Below are 16411 nucleotides of genomic sequence, written 5' to 3'. Positions count from 1 at the left end.
GCTGCTTTGAAGAAATAACTATTACATTGTCTGGTTCTTACATTTCTTTGATATTGTTGGAAATTTTTAGTTCCAGTTTCAATTTGTTGTAAGCTCTTTATAGTATTTTTATATTTTATAATAAAATCTGTAAAATAAATCTACCTGTTTGTTTCTGATGTTAGTAATTAGTACCTCCTTCCGTATGTAATTTCAATTGTTCATTTTTATATGTAGGATATCAGTTGACTTTTGTATATTGACTTTGTATCTTGTGAAATTTCAATGCTTACGTATTAATTCCAAGAATTTTTTTTGTTGATTCTATAGAATGCTTTTCCATAGGCAATCATGTCTTCTATGAATAAAGACAGTTTTATTTTTTTCTTCTCAACTAACATGTATATATTTCATTTTCTTGTTTTATTGCACTAGCTATGACCTTCACTGCAACGTTGAATAGAAGTGGCAAGAAAGGATATCCTTGTTGTGTTCCTGATCTCGGGAGAAAGGCATCCAGTCTCTTACCAGTAAGTATGATGTTAGTTTTTCTGTAGCTATTCTTTATAAAGTTAAGTGAGTTCCCTCTATTTCCAGTTTGCTGAGGCTGTTTTTTCTTTTTTAATCTTGATTAGGTGTTGGATTTTGTCAAATGCTTTCTCTGCAACAATTAACAGGATCATATGATTTTTCTTCCTAAACCTGTTGTGGTGGGTTGTACTGATTGTTTTTGATATACCTTGAATAAATCCCACTTAGCTATTGCTATGGTTTGAATGTTTGTCTCCTCTAAAACTCATGTTGAAATTTAATTGCCAGTGTAATGGTATTGGGAGGTGGAGTCTTTAAAATGTTGTTAGGCCACAACAGATCCACCCGCATAGGAGTTTTAATGCGTTAAATAAAAAGTCTTCAGGAGCTCTCTCTCTCTCACCCTCTCACCTCTTGGCATGTAATAATGCAGCAAGAAGGCCCTCATCAAAAGCCAGCAGCTTGGTATTGAACTTTCCAGTCTCTAGAACTGTATGCCAATAAATGTCTGTTTATTATAAATTATAGAGTCTTTGCTATTCTGTTGTAGCAGCACAAAATAGACTGAAACAGCTATGGTATATAATTCTTTTTATAAATTGCTGGATTCAATTTGCTTTGTTGAAGATTTTTGCATCTAAGTTCATGACAGATATTGATCTGTAGTTTTCTTTTCTTGTAATGTCTTTATCTGGTTTTGGAAATATGATAATGTTGACCTCATAGCATAATTTAGAAAATGTTAGTGCTTTTTCTATTTTATTGAAAATATTGTAACAAATTAGCATTATTTCTTTCTTAAATGTTTAGTAAAATTTACCAATGTAACCATCTGGAACTGGGTTTCCTTTTTTTGAAAGGTTACTATTTACTCAATTTTTAAAATAAACATACAAATATTTACATTGTTTCCCCTTGTGTGAGTTTTGATAGTTTGTGTCTTTCAAGGAAATTCATGGGCATAGCATTGTTCATAGTATTCCTTTGTCATCCTATTATTGTTCACGTGACTAGTAAGGATGCTCTCTCTTTTATTTCTGATAAATTGCATGTTCTTTCATTTATCTCTTGATTAACATGGCTAGAATTTTTAATTTTATAATTATTTTTAAAAAATCAAATATTAAATGTATTGAATTTATCTATTGTTTCTATTTTCAAATTTTGATCATTTCTGTTTTAATTTTTATTGGTTTCTTTTCTTGTGCTTGTCTTAGGCTAAATTTCTATTCTTTTTCTAACTTCTTAAAATGGAAGCTTATATTATTGATTTTAGATAGTTTTTCTTTTCTGATATATATATTTAGTGTTATAACTAAAAATTTCCCTCTTAATACTTTCACTGCATCCCACAAATTATAATTCGTATTTTTAATTTCACTTAGTTCAAAATGTATTTTATTCATTTTGAGACTTTTTCTTTGACCCATGTGTTTTTTAGAAGTGTTATTGCTTAATCTCCAGATATTTGAAAATTTGTTATTGATTTATATTTTAATTTCATTGTCATCTGAGGACATACTTTGTATGATTTTTATCCCTTTAAAGTTAAGATATATTTCATGGCCAAGAATGTGGCCTGTCTTAATGAAAGTTCCATGTGAGTTTGAAGAGAATGTGTGTTCTGCTTTTCTTTAAGGAAGTATTCTTTAAATATCAATTAGTTGGAACTGATCGATAGTGCTGTTCAGGACAACTATATCCTCATTGATTTTCTGCCTGCTGAATCTATCAACTACTGAAAGAGGGCTTTTGAAGTCTCCAGCTATAATAGTGGACTTGTCCATTTCTTTTTACAGTTTTAACAGTTTTTCTCTTGTATTTTGATGCTCTATTGTTAGGTGCATACATGTTAAAAATTGTTATGTCTTCATAGAGTATTGACCTTTCTATCATTATGTAGTGCTCTTGTTTATCCCTGAGAATTTTCCCTATTCTAAAATCTGCTTTTGTCTGAAATTAATACAGCTACTCCAACTTTCCATTAATTAGTGTTAGCATGATATATAATTCTTCTTCCCTTTTAATTTATTTGAATGTTTATATTTAAAATATATTTCTTGTAACAACATTGCTGTCATTACTTTCACTTGTTCATGATATAATTATCCAATACAATGTTGCTATTATTTACTTTTTAAATGTTTTTAAAAATTTATTTTTTATTTTGACATATTGTAATTGCATATAATTACAGGGTACAGTTTGATGTTTTGATATATATCTATGTTGTATAATGATCCAATCAGGGCAATTAGTGTAACCATCATCTTATGCATTTTCTGTGATGAGAATATTCAAAAGCCTCTTTTCTAAGTGTTTTGTAATATGGAATATTTTAATGTTAACTATAGTCATCCTATTTTACAATAGAATAACCCAATTCATTTTTTTTCTATTTAATTAAAAATTTGTACTAGTTGATCAACCTCTTACCATTCTATTATTCCTCCTCCCCTTCCCAGTCTGTAGTAACCACTGTTTTACTCTGCTTTTATAACAACTTTTTAAAAAAGATTCCACGTATGAGTGAGATTATACAGTATCTGTCATTTAGTCTCTGGCTTATTTCACTCAACATTATATCCTCTCTCTCTATATATATATCACAATTCCCTTATCCATTCATCTGTTGTTAAACTTTTGGGTTGATTCCATATGTTGGCTATTGTAAATAGTGCTGCAATAAACACGAGAGTGCAAATATCTTTTCGACATACTGATTTCCTTTCCTTTGGATATACATGCAATACTGGCATTTCTGAATCATATAGTAATTCTATGTTTAATTTATTGAGGAACCTACATACTGTTTTCCATTATGGCTATACTAGTTTACAATCCCACCAAAAGTGTGCAAGTGTTTCTTTTTCTCCCCATTTTAGCCAATACTTGATTTCTTTTATATTTTTGGTAATAGCCATTCCAACTGGAGTAAGGTGGTATCTCATTGTGGTTTTGCTTTGTGTTAATGACACTGAGCATTTTTTTCATATACCAGTTGGCTATTTGCATGTCCTCTTTTGAAAAATATCTATTAAAGTTGTTTGCCCATTTTTTATTGTTATTTTTTCTCTTTCTATTGAGTTGTTTAAGTCTCATACATTCTGGATATTAACCTCTTGTCAGACATAAAGTTTTTGTCTATTTTCTTTCATTCTGTAGGTTGTCTCTTTACTGTGTTAATGTTTTCTTTGCTGTACAAAAGCTTTTGAGTTAGATTTAATTCCATTTGTCTATTTTTATTTTTGTTGCCTGTGACTTTGCAGCCTTATTAAAAAATAAGACTCTTTCCCAGCCCAATTTCATAAAGCTTCTTCTCTATGTTTTCTTCTAGCTGTTTCATAGTTTTGAGTTTTACATTTAAGTCTAATTTATATTGAGTTGATTTTGTATATGTTGAGAGGTAGTGGTCTAGTCATAGTCTTCCACATGTAGATATTCGATTTTCCCAGCACCATTTATTGAAGAGACCGTCTTTCCCTCAATGTGTGTTCTTGGTACCTTTGTAGAAAATTAGTTGGCTGTGGATGTGTTAATTTATTTCTGGGTAGGCTATTTGGTTCCATTAGTCTATGTGTCTGTTTTTATGACAGTACCATGCTGTTTTGTTTACTATAGCTTTGTAGTATATTTTGAAGTCTGGTAATGTAATGCATCCAGCTTTGTTCTTTTTGCTTAGGACTGTTTCAGTTATTCAGGGCCTTTGTGGTTCCATATGAATTTTACAAGAACAATTTGAACCCTTCTTTGCAATTTGGATGCCTTCTTTTTGTTTCTTTCATCTAGTTGCTCTGGCTAAGACTTACGGTATTATGCTGAATAGCAGTAGTGAAAGTGGGCATCCTTGTCCTGCTCAGCTGAATATCCACATCCTCATCTCAGATGCTGGGGCAGTGGAAGGGATTACGCAGCAGGGGATACTTGGCATAGAGACAAGTTTCTCCTCAGTTAACTGGCAGTACCAGTGTGTGTGGGCTTACTTGTGGGGATAAGGCTGACCTTCTCCTTATCAGTAGATCAGTCCAGTTTATTAAAATTCCTGCACAGTTATCCTGCCCCCAAAAAGATTACAGATCAATTATACAGAGTATGACTAACAGAAATAAAGCATACCGGCCTCAGTTTCTATATCCATGGACTCTGTATTAAGGGGAACCATATTCTTAGTGTGTTGCCAAGGGCTTACAGTTGCTGTTGTTTCTCACATTGGCCATGTTTCTCCATAACCCCTGAACCAGAATATACAAAGCCTGGAGTTAGACAACCATCTGACTTTTTTTTTTCTTTTTGAGCTTGTGTCTCACTCTGTCACCCAAGTTGGAGTGTTGTGGCGTGATCTCGGCTCACTGCAACCTCTGCCTCCCTGGGCTCAAATGATCCTCTCATCTCAGCCTTCTGAGTAGAGGACCACAGGTGCACCACCAAGCCCAGCTAATTGTTTTTGTATTTTTGGTAAAGACAGTGTTTCACCATTTGCTCAGGCTCATCTTGAACTCCTAAGCTCAAGGAATCCACTCGCCTCAGCCTCCCAAAGTGCTGGGATTATAGGCGTGAGCCTATGTGCCCAGCCCATCTGACTTCTTAAAAACTGTAGACTTTCACTTCAGTAATTGTTGTAGTCTTGTATGCCTCTCTGTGAAATTTTAATAAATGAAATGTCTTATTTTTGTAGAAAATTTGTATTAAGTGCTCTGTACTTTAATTCATGTATGTAGCTATCCAGATGTTCCAAGCAATGTAGAATAAACATTCTCATCACTGGACTGGACTGAGTAAAATGCATCAGAAGAATTAAATAAATAATAGAAATTTTAGCTTATCACAGCAGAAAAAGATCCTCCTGATCATAGAGGAAAACTTTTTCATCTCTTCCTCATTTGGTATGATATTAGCTGTAAGTTTGGCATATATGGCCTTTATTTTGTTGAGGTATTTAATATATACTTTCTATATGTAGATATAGATAGATATTTGTTGAGAGTTTTTAACATGAAGGGATATTGAATTTTGTCAAATGTTTGTTTCTATTGTAATTATTATATATTCTTTGTCTTTTTTCTGTTAATGTGTTGGATTATACTTATTAACTTGCATCCCTGGGATGAATCCCACTCCATCATGGTAAATGATCTTTTTAATGAGAATTTTTGCATCTCTGTTCATCAGGGATATGAGTCTGTGGTATTTTTTTTTCTGTTGTGTCCTATTTCAATTTTGGAATCAGGGTAATGCTGAGCTCATAAATTGAGTTTTGAAGTATTCACTCCTATTTTTTGGAATAGTTTGGGGAGAATCGGTATTAGTTCTTTAAAAGTTTGATGGAATTTGGCAGTGAAGCCATCATGTTCTAGAGTTTTCTCTGATGGAGATTTTTTATTACTCATTCAATTTCCTCACTCATTATTGATCTGTTCAGATATTCTACTTTATAATTTAATCTCAGTAGCTTGTATGTGTACAAGAATTTATCCACTTTTATATGTTATTAAATTTGTTGACATATAGTCATTCATAATAATTTCATGATTCTTTGTTTTTCTATGGTATCAGTTGTAATGTCTCCTTTTTAATCCTTTTATTTGAGTCTTCTCTCCTTTTTCTAAGTTAATCTAACTGATAGTTCATCCGTTTTGTTTATGTTTTTGAAAAACCTACTCTTTGTTCATTGTTCTTCTAAATTTTTTTTAAGTCTCTATTTCATTTATTTGTGCTCTGAGTGTTATTCTTTCCTTTCTTCTACCAGTTTGGGGTTTTGTTTGTTCTTGTGTTTCTAGTTCCTTGAGGTGCATTGGTAGGTTTTTTATTAGAAGCCTTTATTCTTTTCTGATGTAGGTGTTTTTTGCTATAAACTTGCATCTTAGAACTGCTTTTGCTGTGTCCCATAGGTTTTGATATGATCCGCTTCCATTCGTTTGTCTCGAAAAATTTTAATTTTTCTTTTAACATTTTTATTGACCCATTGGTGGTGTAGACCCATGTTGTTTAATTTCCATATATTTGTAAAGTTTCTGAGGGTTTTTTTTTTTTTGGTTGTTGATTTCTAGGTTTATACCATTTTGCTCAGAAAAGATATTTGATATAATCCCTATTGTATTCAATTTGTTAAGACTTGTTTTATGGACTAACGTGATTTTCTTCCTTTCTTTATGTAAATTTGAGATTCTATATTGTATCGCTTTCCTTCTGAAGAACATCTTTTAACATCTTGTAGTGGAAGTCTACTGAAAATGGAGTACCTGAGTTTTTGTTTGTCTGAGCAAGTTATTTCTTTTTCACTTTGGGAGGTTAATTTTACTGGATACAGAAGTTTAGGTTGGTGTGGTTTTTTTTTAAACAATTCAAATATTTTACTTTACTTTCTTCTTGCTTGCATGATTTCTGATGAAATTTTGCTATAGTTCTCTCCTCGTTCCTTTATAGGAAAGCTTACCCCTTTTAGCTTCTTAGAAGATTTTCTCTTTTGTGAAACTTACCCAGAAATATTAATGTTTATATAATTATTACTAAAACTCCTAAATATCATGACAATTTTTCTCATGTACCTTACCTTATATTCGGTTTTTACCCCTATCTTATAGATATTCAAAGAAACACTGAGATAGTAAGTGATTTGCTAGTCTCATTTCAGATCCAGTGCTCTTTATTACAATGCAAATTTATATTGGCTCACACCAATAGTAACATATCTCTACTAAAAAGCTCTAGTAATAGCATATGTTGAGTGACCAGTTTCATCATTTAATGATGAGTTTCATCAAATCAAGTTCTTGCCTTTCACTATATTGACTTCTTATTTCCTGTCTTCCATCTTTGAGTTCCCCTTGGGTCTACCTCCTTGCAGCAAGTAAGAAATCAATGCCGAGCAGTATGTACTTACCATCAACAATATCTTACTTAATACATAGGTTGCATGTCTAAAAGCAAAAAGAATATTAATTTCCTTCTTTTCCACTTGTAACAAAATTCTGATTATGCCTTCTACTCTCTATTAACAGATGTGATGTTGCTTCAATTACACGAACACAGACAATTTCCCATTTAAAGAATATCCAGGTATAATTTACCTAATAACAAGAAAAGGCACAAAAAGAACTTACACAATAGGAATACTATTTGCTAAGTCTACCTAGCATTCATGACCCAATAACCTTATTGTCTGATTAGTGAATGAAAAATTGCCATATAACTTCAACAAGTTTCCCAAAGAGATTCATCAATAATGTATAACTTTCATTTGTCTTAAATTTCCCCATGGTTAATGTCAAATTCATAGTTATAACATTTGTTTTTACATACCTTTTGACAGGGAGGCCATATGAGGTCATCCTCCATGCTGGAATGTTTAGTTCTGATCTAGAATAATACATGTGCTCCCCTCCCAAGGGTTTCCAGGCTTCAGAGTTCCTTCATTTCTCTATGGAAATGATGTCTTTCTTCTTATAAAAGACAGAAATATGTTCTTTTCTATTTAATAACTTCACCTGATTATCATGGTAACCCTTGTTATGCATCTTGTTTAATAGTTCCTCCATTGAAGTCCACACTGGAGTTAGAAATTCTGACTCTTAATCGGTGCTCTCTCACAGACAAATTTAGAAAAGAGCAAGGAAGTTTAGAATGTGCTCCTTCTCCCCACCTCTTACACACCAATACAGCATATAATTATTTCATTTAGCTAAATTTGGTAGAGTTTGGATTTTTTTAAATTAAGCATATATTAGCAATGTAATAAAGCATTTACAGCCATTTTGAGAGCTCAAAATATATGAACAAAAAGAGAAAAATAAGACTAACAAAAAAACTATTTTACCACCTACCTCCCCCACTGCCTCATTTGGTATATTTTACATGAGTGCTTTTGTTTAATTCTAATGCTGAGGATAAAGGAGTTAGAGCTCAGAATTCTAAAATGTGAAATATTTATTTAAATGTTTAATAGAATATCAGGTTTTCAGTATTATATAATATATTCATCAAAGACAAATGATAAACACAACTATGTGTAGATTAGTACATAGAAAGAAACCATGGATTTTAAATTCTCACATATAGAGAAAAATTTATAGGGGTAGAATGGAGAAGGAAATCATTTATGAAAAAATATAACAGGATAACTATTTATATTTAATAATCAGTCTTTAAAAATGACTCACTAATTTCTTCTCTTTAATGCACATCAGATCAACAGGAGTGTTTATTTCTCCTCCTTTGAATCTGGGCTGGCCTTTGAGCAACTGAATGCATAGAAAGGAGGCCTTAAGAGACCTTTAGCTTCTGCTTCCTTCTCTTGAAATGTTCACTCTTTGGGTATTCCTTCTCAGAAACCAGCCACATGGAGAGGTCATGTGGAGGAAAACTTAGGAGACCTGCTTACTAGCATTTCTCAACCAACAGCTTACATCCGTTGCCAGTTATAGGAGGCAGCCATCTTGGATGTCGCAGGCCACCTATGACCTCAGATGACTATAGCCCTCGCTGACATCATAGGAAGCAGAAAAACCATCCAGCTGAGTCCAGACAACTCAGATGGTGAAGAAATGTTAAAACACTATTTTGGGATTAGGTTGCTATGCAGCTAACAGATAACTAAACTATCTGTATAGGAAATAGTTGACCCATATGTGAAATGGATAGACCAAAGTCCAGTATAAAAATAAACATGTTAGACTGAGGAGGAAAAAGGAAATTTAAGATAAATAACTGACTAATCTATTTTTGTTAAACAAAATATAATATTAGACAGACATCTTTTACTATATATATTTGAGTGAAGAGGATAATATTTTAGAAGGTAATTTATTTATTTATATATTTGAGACAGAATCTTGTTCTGTTGCCCAGGCTAGAGTGCAGTGGCATGATCTTGGCTCACTTCAACCTCCACCTCCTGGGTTCAAGCAATTCTGTCACCTCAGCCTCCACAGTAGCTAGGATTACAGGCACGTGCCACCAGGCCCAGCTAATATTTGTATTTTAGTAGAGGGGAGTTTCGCCATGTTGGCCAGGCTGGCCTTGAACTCCTGGCCTCAAGTGATCTGCATGCCTTGGCCTCCCAAAGTGCTGAAATTACAGGTGTGAGCCACTACACCTGGCCAGAAGGTAATTTTTTATACAACAGTTTTATACTTACATGGAAAAACAGAGTATGGCCTTTATCAGATATACCTGTGTAATTTTATGGAGTGTTCTAATTCTCTTGGCCCGAGATTCAAAAAAAAACAACTGGAAAATGTTCTTTTCTAAAGATCCCAAGAGGTTGACCATAATATATAAGAAAAATACATATTTAAAAAACCAATAAATATATATTCTGAAACTAAAGTTTTGCCACACCTCTTAAAATTTCAAAGGAAGTAATTCTCAATGTCTTTAAATCATTTCCAGTAACTGACCACCGACTATATGCTAAGCATTTTGTCTGAAGATATGAAGGTAAATACTACATAGTCTCTGCTCTGAAGAGGCCATGAGACATGGAACAAGATTGAAATGTAAGGAGAAGGGAGTCAATAAGGAAGCAAAATTTTCTAAGTGCCCACTATGTGCAAGGATTATTCTAAATTCCTTTGATTTTATCATCCTTTTTAAAAATCACATATTGAATAGTAGTTTTATTCCTATTTTTAGGTAAAAAATTATAAATAGAGATATTCTGTAACTTGTTTAAGGCAAGCTGGTAAAATAAGTTAGCTGATATTTAGAAATCTATTCTTTTTTTAGCTCCCAATCTAGAAATCCAATACAATGCATTGAATGTATTGACATAAAAGTTAATGAGGACAAGGGCAAAGCTCTCCTGGAAGAAGGAACCTCTGCATACATGAGATCCAATGACAGGCTCCCATCATGACTGCGTTCCCATTCTCTATTGCTCTCCACTGGTGTGCTTATTTTGCAGTAGGACAGATGGCTAAGAGCTTTTAGAGTCAGACCGATTTGGGTTATAACTCTGGTAAATGTGGTAAATACATGACTTTGGAAAAGTTATTTATCAGAGACTTTTCTGTCTAAAAAATAGTAATAATAGTAATAATGACATGTACCTCATAAAGCTATTATGAGGATCACACAATGAGATATTGTGTTATATACTTAGTACAGTGCCTTGTATAAATACCCTCTTAGCAAATTATGGGAGTTAGTCTAATGAATTTTTCATTATTACTACTCTGAGTTGTCATTAATTGGTCTGGGTCAGTTGGTCTGAATGGGATTTTCCCCAGGCATACAATTTTTGCAGATCTCTCCATATTTGCTAAAATGACTCTAGGAATAAATTTTGTGACTTGACCATCGATTATGACCCTTTCATGTTAGACCATATCTCCAGGAATGAGGTATTACATGTCCTTTAGAGACCCTAGTCCCACACTTTATGACATGTTTCTGTGCATTTGGAGAGACAGCATTCAGGGATAAATGTCTTGCCTTATCTCATGGAGCAATTTCTCCTCAGCCTTCTCCTTTGGTAGTCAGCTTCTACCTGTAGCTTCAGTGAAGCAAGCAGTATCTGCAGATATGAAAACCAATTTCTAAATGTGTATTCTTCATAACATTCAAAAATAGAGAATATGTGATCAGTAATGGATAGGCACACCTATTGGCTCATACTTTCAGTCAGTCCCTGAACCTGAACAGAAATAGTTAATTTTCAGAGACTGTAAGTAAAAAATATATATATCAGTGCTTACTTCTACTCCAATGCTGGCCTCATCTCAGCCAAAGCAGGGTCTTCAAAATCTAGAATATTTGAGGTCTGAGGGTCTGTCTGCAATTCTCCTCAGGCAACATGACAAGGAGGGAAGTCAGAGCTCAGAATCCTGACTCCAGATAACAAGGGCGGCACAGGAAAAATAGGAGAAAAGACATGAATTCATTATAGAATAACAGCCTGAGCAGGCACTTACCAAGTGAATTGGGAAGGAAATTTCTTAGAAGGCCTTAAGAATGTGGAGGAAAAGGAGCAGTTAATCTGAAATACAAAATTGAAAGGCATGACAGATGCATGATTCTAGTCTTCCAGATAAGATTCCTTCTGGAATTCAAAAGCATCTAAAAGAAGTAAGACAATTGGCTGCTGGGTTCAATATGTAAACACAGTGCTGATTGACACAGTGAAGATGTTTATTACAAAAGTTAATGCAATGTCAGGGCGGAAGATCAATGTTTAACCCGATTTTGTTGCAATCTGTTGTTCTGCCTTGGAATACAGAATGGAAAATTAGCAAAGCGCAGAAAGGAATATGTAAAGGATTTTTTCATAAGCAAACTCAAACCACGGACACTGATATTTGTGATAATAAAAACAAATCAAGATTTAGTTGTATTTGTAATTAATACATGCCCTTTACATTGTATATTCACAGATTTTATTAATTTGAGTAATACATTATAATTTTTATTTGCCTCAATATCCAGATAGTCACAGATTATTAGAAATTCTCTATGTCCAGTCCCCTGATTTTATAGAATAAATCCTAAAGAACAGAGTTGAAGTTACTTAGGTCAGGAAGAAGTATGGGCAGGAAAGAACAATGGCTTTCATTTCACAGGTAAGAAAAGACAAACATGAGACCCCTAGGAAGAATTTTGCCTATGCCGTGAATCTGGTATTGTATTACTAACAAATAAGCCTGTGCTTGATATAGTAGGCATTCTCATTATAAAAATATCTTTAACATTCTGTGATGTAAAATATTCTGCAAGCATCTAATATTCATTATACTGTAGAAAAAATAAAGATCATTCTTTATGCTATTGAAATAAAAATAAGTACTTGGTTGCTGGACAGAGAAGTGAGTTGAAACAGCTTTTGATGCCTTCACATGACCTCTAGCTTCCTTATAATTTGGTAATTTGGGTAATATCTACTGAGATTAGTGCAATCTTCTTCCACAATTATTATTAAAGGCAATTTTTCAGTTTGTATTTAAGAAATTATTACTTGAACAAAAAAAGAAATTATCACATGGAAAACAAACTAAAAAATGACTTTTTTCCCATTGTATTATACTTCAGAAAAAGAAACACTCAGAAAAAAAATGCTATGTATTTTCCAGGAGTGAGGAAGCCTGTTAAAAGATCCTGGGGAGAGTGAAGCATGGGTTTCTGTACAGCAGCAAAGGGATGACCTCACAAAGGCTCTAGCTGCTGCAGTGGGGCTGTGTAGCTCGCTCCTGTCAAAGGCATGATTAGTACAACCCCTCATTGCAGCTGTCCACTGAGGATGACCAATTTAAAAAGAAGGAGTCAGCCAGTTAATTACTTTGTCAGCAATAAATATAACAATGGGCTGTGGTGGCAGCCCAATCCCGTGATGCATGTAGGCAGCCATCTGTACATCTTCCCCATCTACTTGGCACTTGTTGCTGCAGAATTGGTTTGGACAAGTGGCTTACAGTGACATAACAGACAGGAACTGTCTCCCCTTCTCTGGGAGGCTGTCTACATTAAGTGTCATTGTTTCAGAGGAATCAACTTTGGGTATAAATTGGGGACTCAGCAATAGCCCTGGCCCTGATGATAAATAAGGAGATTATTTATGCAATCTTGTTTTTATTCATTCACTAACATTTCTTGAGAGACTTCTGTTTGTCAGACATACACCAGACAAGTATGGGAAGAGAACTGAGTCTATCTATATAGCAGAAATTAATATACAACAACATAACAACACTAGTAATTTTCTCTGTATTTTATGGCCAGTGCACTGGATAGTTCTAACCTAGACAAGTCCACTGTTATAATCCACATGGACAATTAAAGTTGCTGAGTTGACTGGCTCTTCTCTGTTTTTTTTTTGTTGTTGTTGTTCTTTTTTTGTCTGTTTATCCGACTCTTTCTGCCACTTTTTCTTCTTTGAACTCTTTGAATAATTTTTGAAGGTAGCTATTTGAAAATAAAAGGCAGCACGGAAAAGCTGTATCTAATACTTGTCTACTTAAATTAAGAACAATGGAAACTGTTACTTTATGTTATTGATTAACACCTGATTTATTATTCCTTTAAGTAAAGATGGTGAATTGCTGGTTTGATAACCGTATTTTAATTTCAGTTAGATTTTTGTCAAACTCCAGAGGGATATCATTCCAGTCCTCTTCCTCAGTATTAGAGAATACTTTAGAATCAGGTAGACCTTTCTTCTCCTAATGCCCACAGGGGGATATTTAGAATTTAGGATTAACACAGAAGTGCTATGAAGAAACATTACTCTAAAGCTTCTTGTATTCCTTCTTTCCTTTGTATTGTCTAATTTTTAATCTATTTCTCCACTTTTATCTTCTTTTTTATTTACCCCTTATTAACCAGATCTAGACTTGTTATCTCTAATTCCTATCCAGAAATATAAATCACAAATAAATATTTTAAATAAATGATTACTTAAATTTCTTGTTCTTAATTTTCAAAAGTAGATGAGATAAATATTCTGTATTTGTTTCTTGCTAAAGGGTTTTTAGTGAATAAGAGCCTTTTTCTAAAATGAGCAAGAAGAAGGAGAATAAGGAGGAAAAGAATAGAAATCCACCTTACTCTATTCATTCCATTTTGTCTCAAATAGGTTTTATGATGAGTTGGTGTTTTTAAATAGCCTATTACTCTGATGAATGGAAGAGAACACATTGACATGTGATTTCAAACAAAATGTAGATTTATGTGGAAAATGAGTTTTGATGATGTTATAGTAATTGTCTTGCTCTTTTAACATTCTCTTCTGAAAAGCAAAGAAACAAAAGTAACCTTTTTCTTTCTTTCCTCCCTTCTCTCTCTTTTTTCTCCCTTATTCCCTTTTTTTTCTTTCTTCTTTTTTATTCTTTCATCTTATATCTTTAAGTGCTTAATATGTGCCAAGACTGTGCTAGGTCCTGGTGAAAGTGATGAACACAGTCTATGCTCTCTCGCTCTCTCTCCCTTTATTCTTTCCCTTTCTTTCTTCTTTTTTATTCTTTTATCTTATACCTTTAAGTGATTAATATGTGCCAAGACTGTGCCAGGTTCTAGTGAAAGTGACAAACACAATCTATGCCTTCAAATAACTTATAGTATAGTTTTAAAAATGGACAAGTCGAAAAGCAGTTTTAAGTGCCCTCAATCATGAATTTATGAAGGCTCTTTATAAGAGGGATGTTCAGCTTAGCCTTGAGGAGTCTGGGAAAGTTTCTCCAGGGGGAGTGCCCTCTAAGTAGAAATTTGAAGATTGGTTCAGCATTAGTTAGGTGAATAGGAATAGAGGTTGTTTGGGGGGCATTGGAAACATCAAGTAGGTGATCAGAAAGCAGAGATGAAACACAGAGTTTTTAAGATCACTTTTTCCTGTTCCCTAATCCCCACCTATTTATGGAACACCCTGCAACAGGGGTGTGTGTGTGTGTGTGTGTGTGTGCGCACGCATGCACACGTGCGTGTGCATGTCTGTGTGTGTGTTTCTGTCTGTCTAGAAGAAATATATTTGTCTAGAGAATGATAAGATGGTCTGAGAAGTTTGTTTAGAAATTTCTGGATAGGAGAAAGGAACATTTAAAATATAAAAAATATAATAAAAGCTGCTATTTACTGGGTTATTTTATGATGTGACAATCATTGCCAAATGATTATTGTAATTAATTTTAATTGATGAATGTATTATAAGTAATAATATTATTCTTATAAATAAATAAGTTAATGCTTGGAGGGTTTAAGCAGTTTGCCCAAGACTAGATAGATAATAAGAGTTTGAGGCAGTTTCTGAAATCAGTAGTTTGATTTGATAATCCACCCTCTTAATATCTTATAGTACCCATGAAAATGTCCAAAACTGAAGAACTAAAAGAACAAAAATAAAGATATAAACAAAATATACTTGGGAGGCATGTTAACAGCAGCAACGCTAATATTTCTTCAGTACCCACTTTGTATAAGGCACCATGTAGGGCACTTCGGCAAATATAAGAAACATAATTATTTCTTATCTAATTATCTAATGATTATATTTCTCATATAATAGTTTATCTCTCATATTTACAATTTAGATAAGGAAACAAGAAATGGGTTCAAATTCATAATACTGAGTAGCAATAATCAAATAACATTTGTATTGCGTTTTGTAATTTCTGAAGTCACCTTCACTTATATCATTTGTCTCACAAAAATATGTGAGATAGTCATATCAGTCAGCTCGTTCTGGAAAAGGGCTATATAAGAACGTCAAATATTAGTGGTTTATAACTACTACTAACCTTTTTTCTTCTAGTCTTTGGTCTGTAGGTTCGCATTGGTTTCCTAATCTTGTCTGTTTGACTTTGAATGGGTCGTACTTGACTCCAAGCTTAGAGTTGGAGTGGTTTCACTTCATATGTCTTTATTCCAAGGCACAGGATAAAGAAGTGATGACTTCCTCAGGTTTGTCAACCTCAGAGTGACTTCTAGAAGCGCAAAAAAGACAAACTAAATCATGGATGCACATTTAAAGCCTCTGATAATGTCATGTTTATCAACCTCTTATTAATTAAACCAAGTCACATAGCTTAGACCAACATCCGTGAGAAGTGAAATTATATTTCATCCACAGTGACAGATACTACAAAGTTACAAGGGAAAGGATGTAGATGTATTATCCTACTATAGGAATAAAAAGAAATTAGAGAAATAATTCCATTTGCAAATAAAACTTGCCAAGAATTTAAGAGGCCTTTGCATGATCACATAGTTATTAAGTAGAGGAGACAGGATTCAGCTCTTTGTCTTAGGATGTTGACTTTTATATGATTTTCTATGATACAACAGCACTCTAAAAGAAAAAATGATCACTAAAACTAAAGGCCGTGAGTCTGAAAATTTTAGGAGAGGTGAGATTTGATATAGATGTTGAAAGTATGTGGGTATTAAGTAGGTTAACTGTACATGCCAGCTTACCTTGAGCAGT

This window comes from Gorilla gorilla, chromosome 3 (assembly GCF_029281585.2).
Source record: "Gorilla gorilla gorilla isolate KB3781 chromosome 3, NHGRI_mGorGor1-v2.1_pri, whole genome shotgun sequence".
Lineage (NCBI taxonomy): Eukaryota > Metazoa > Chordata > Mammalia > Primates > Hominidae > Gorilla > Gorilla gorilla.
This window is presented reverse-complemented; position numbering follows the sequence as displayed.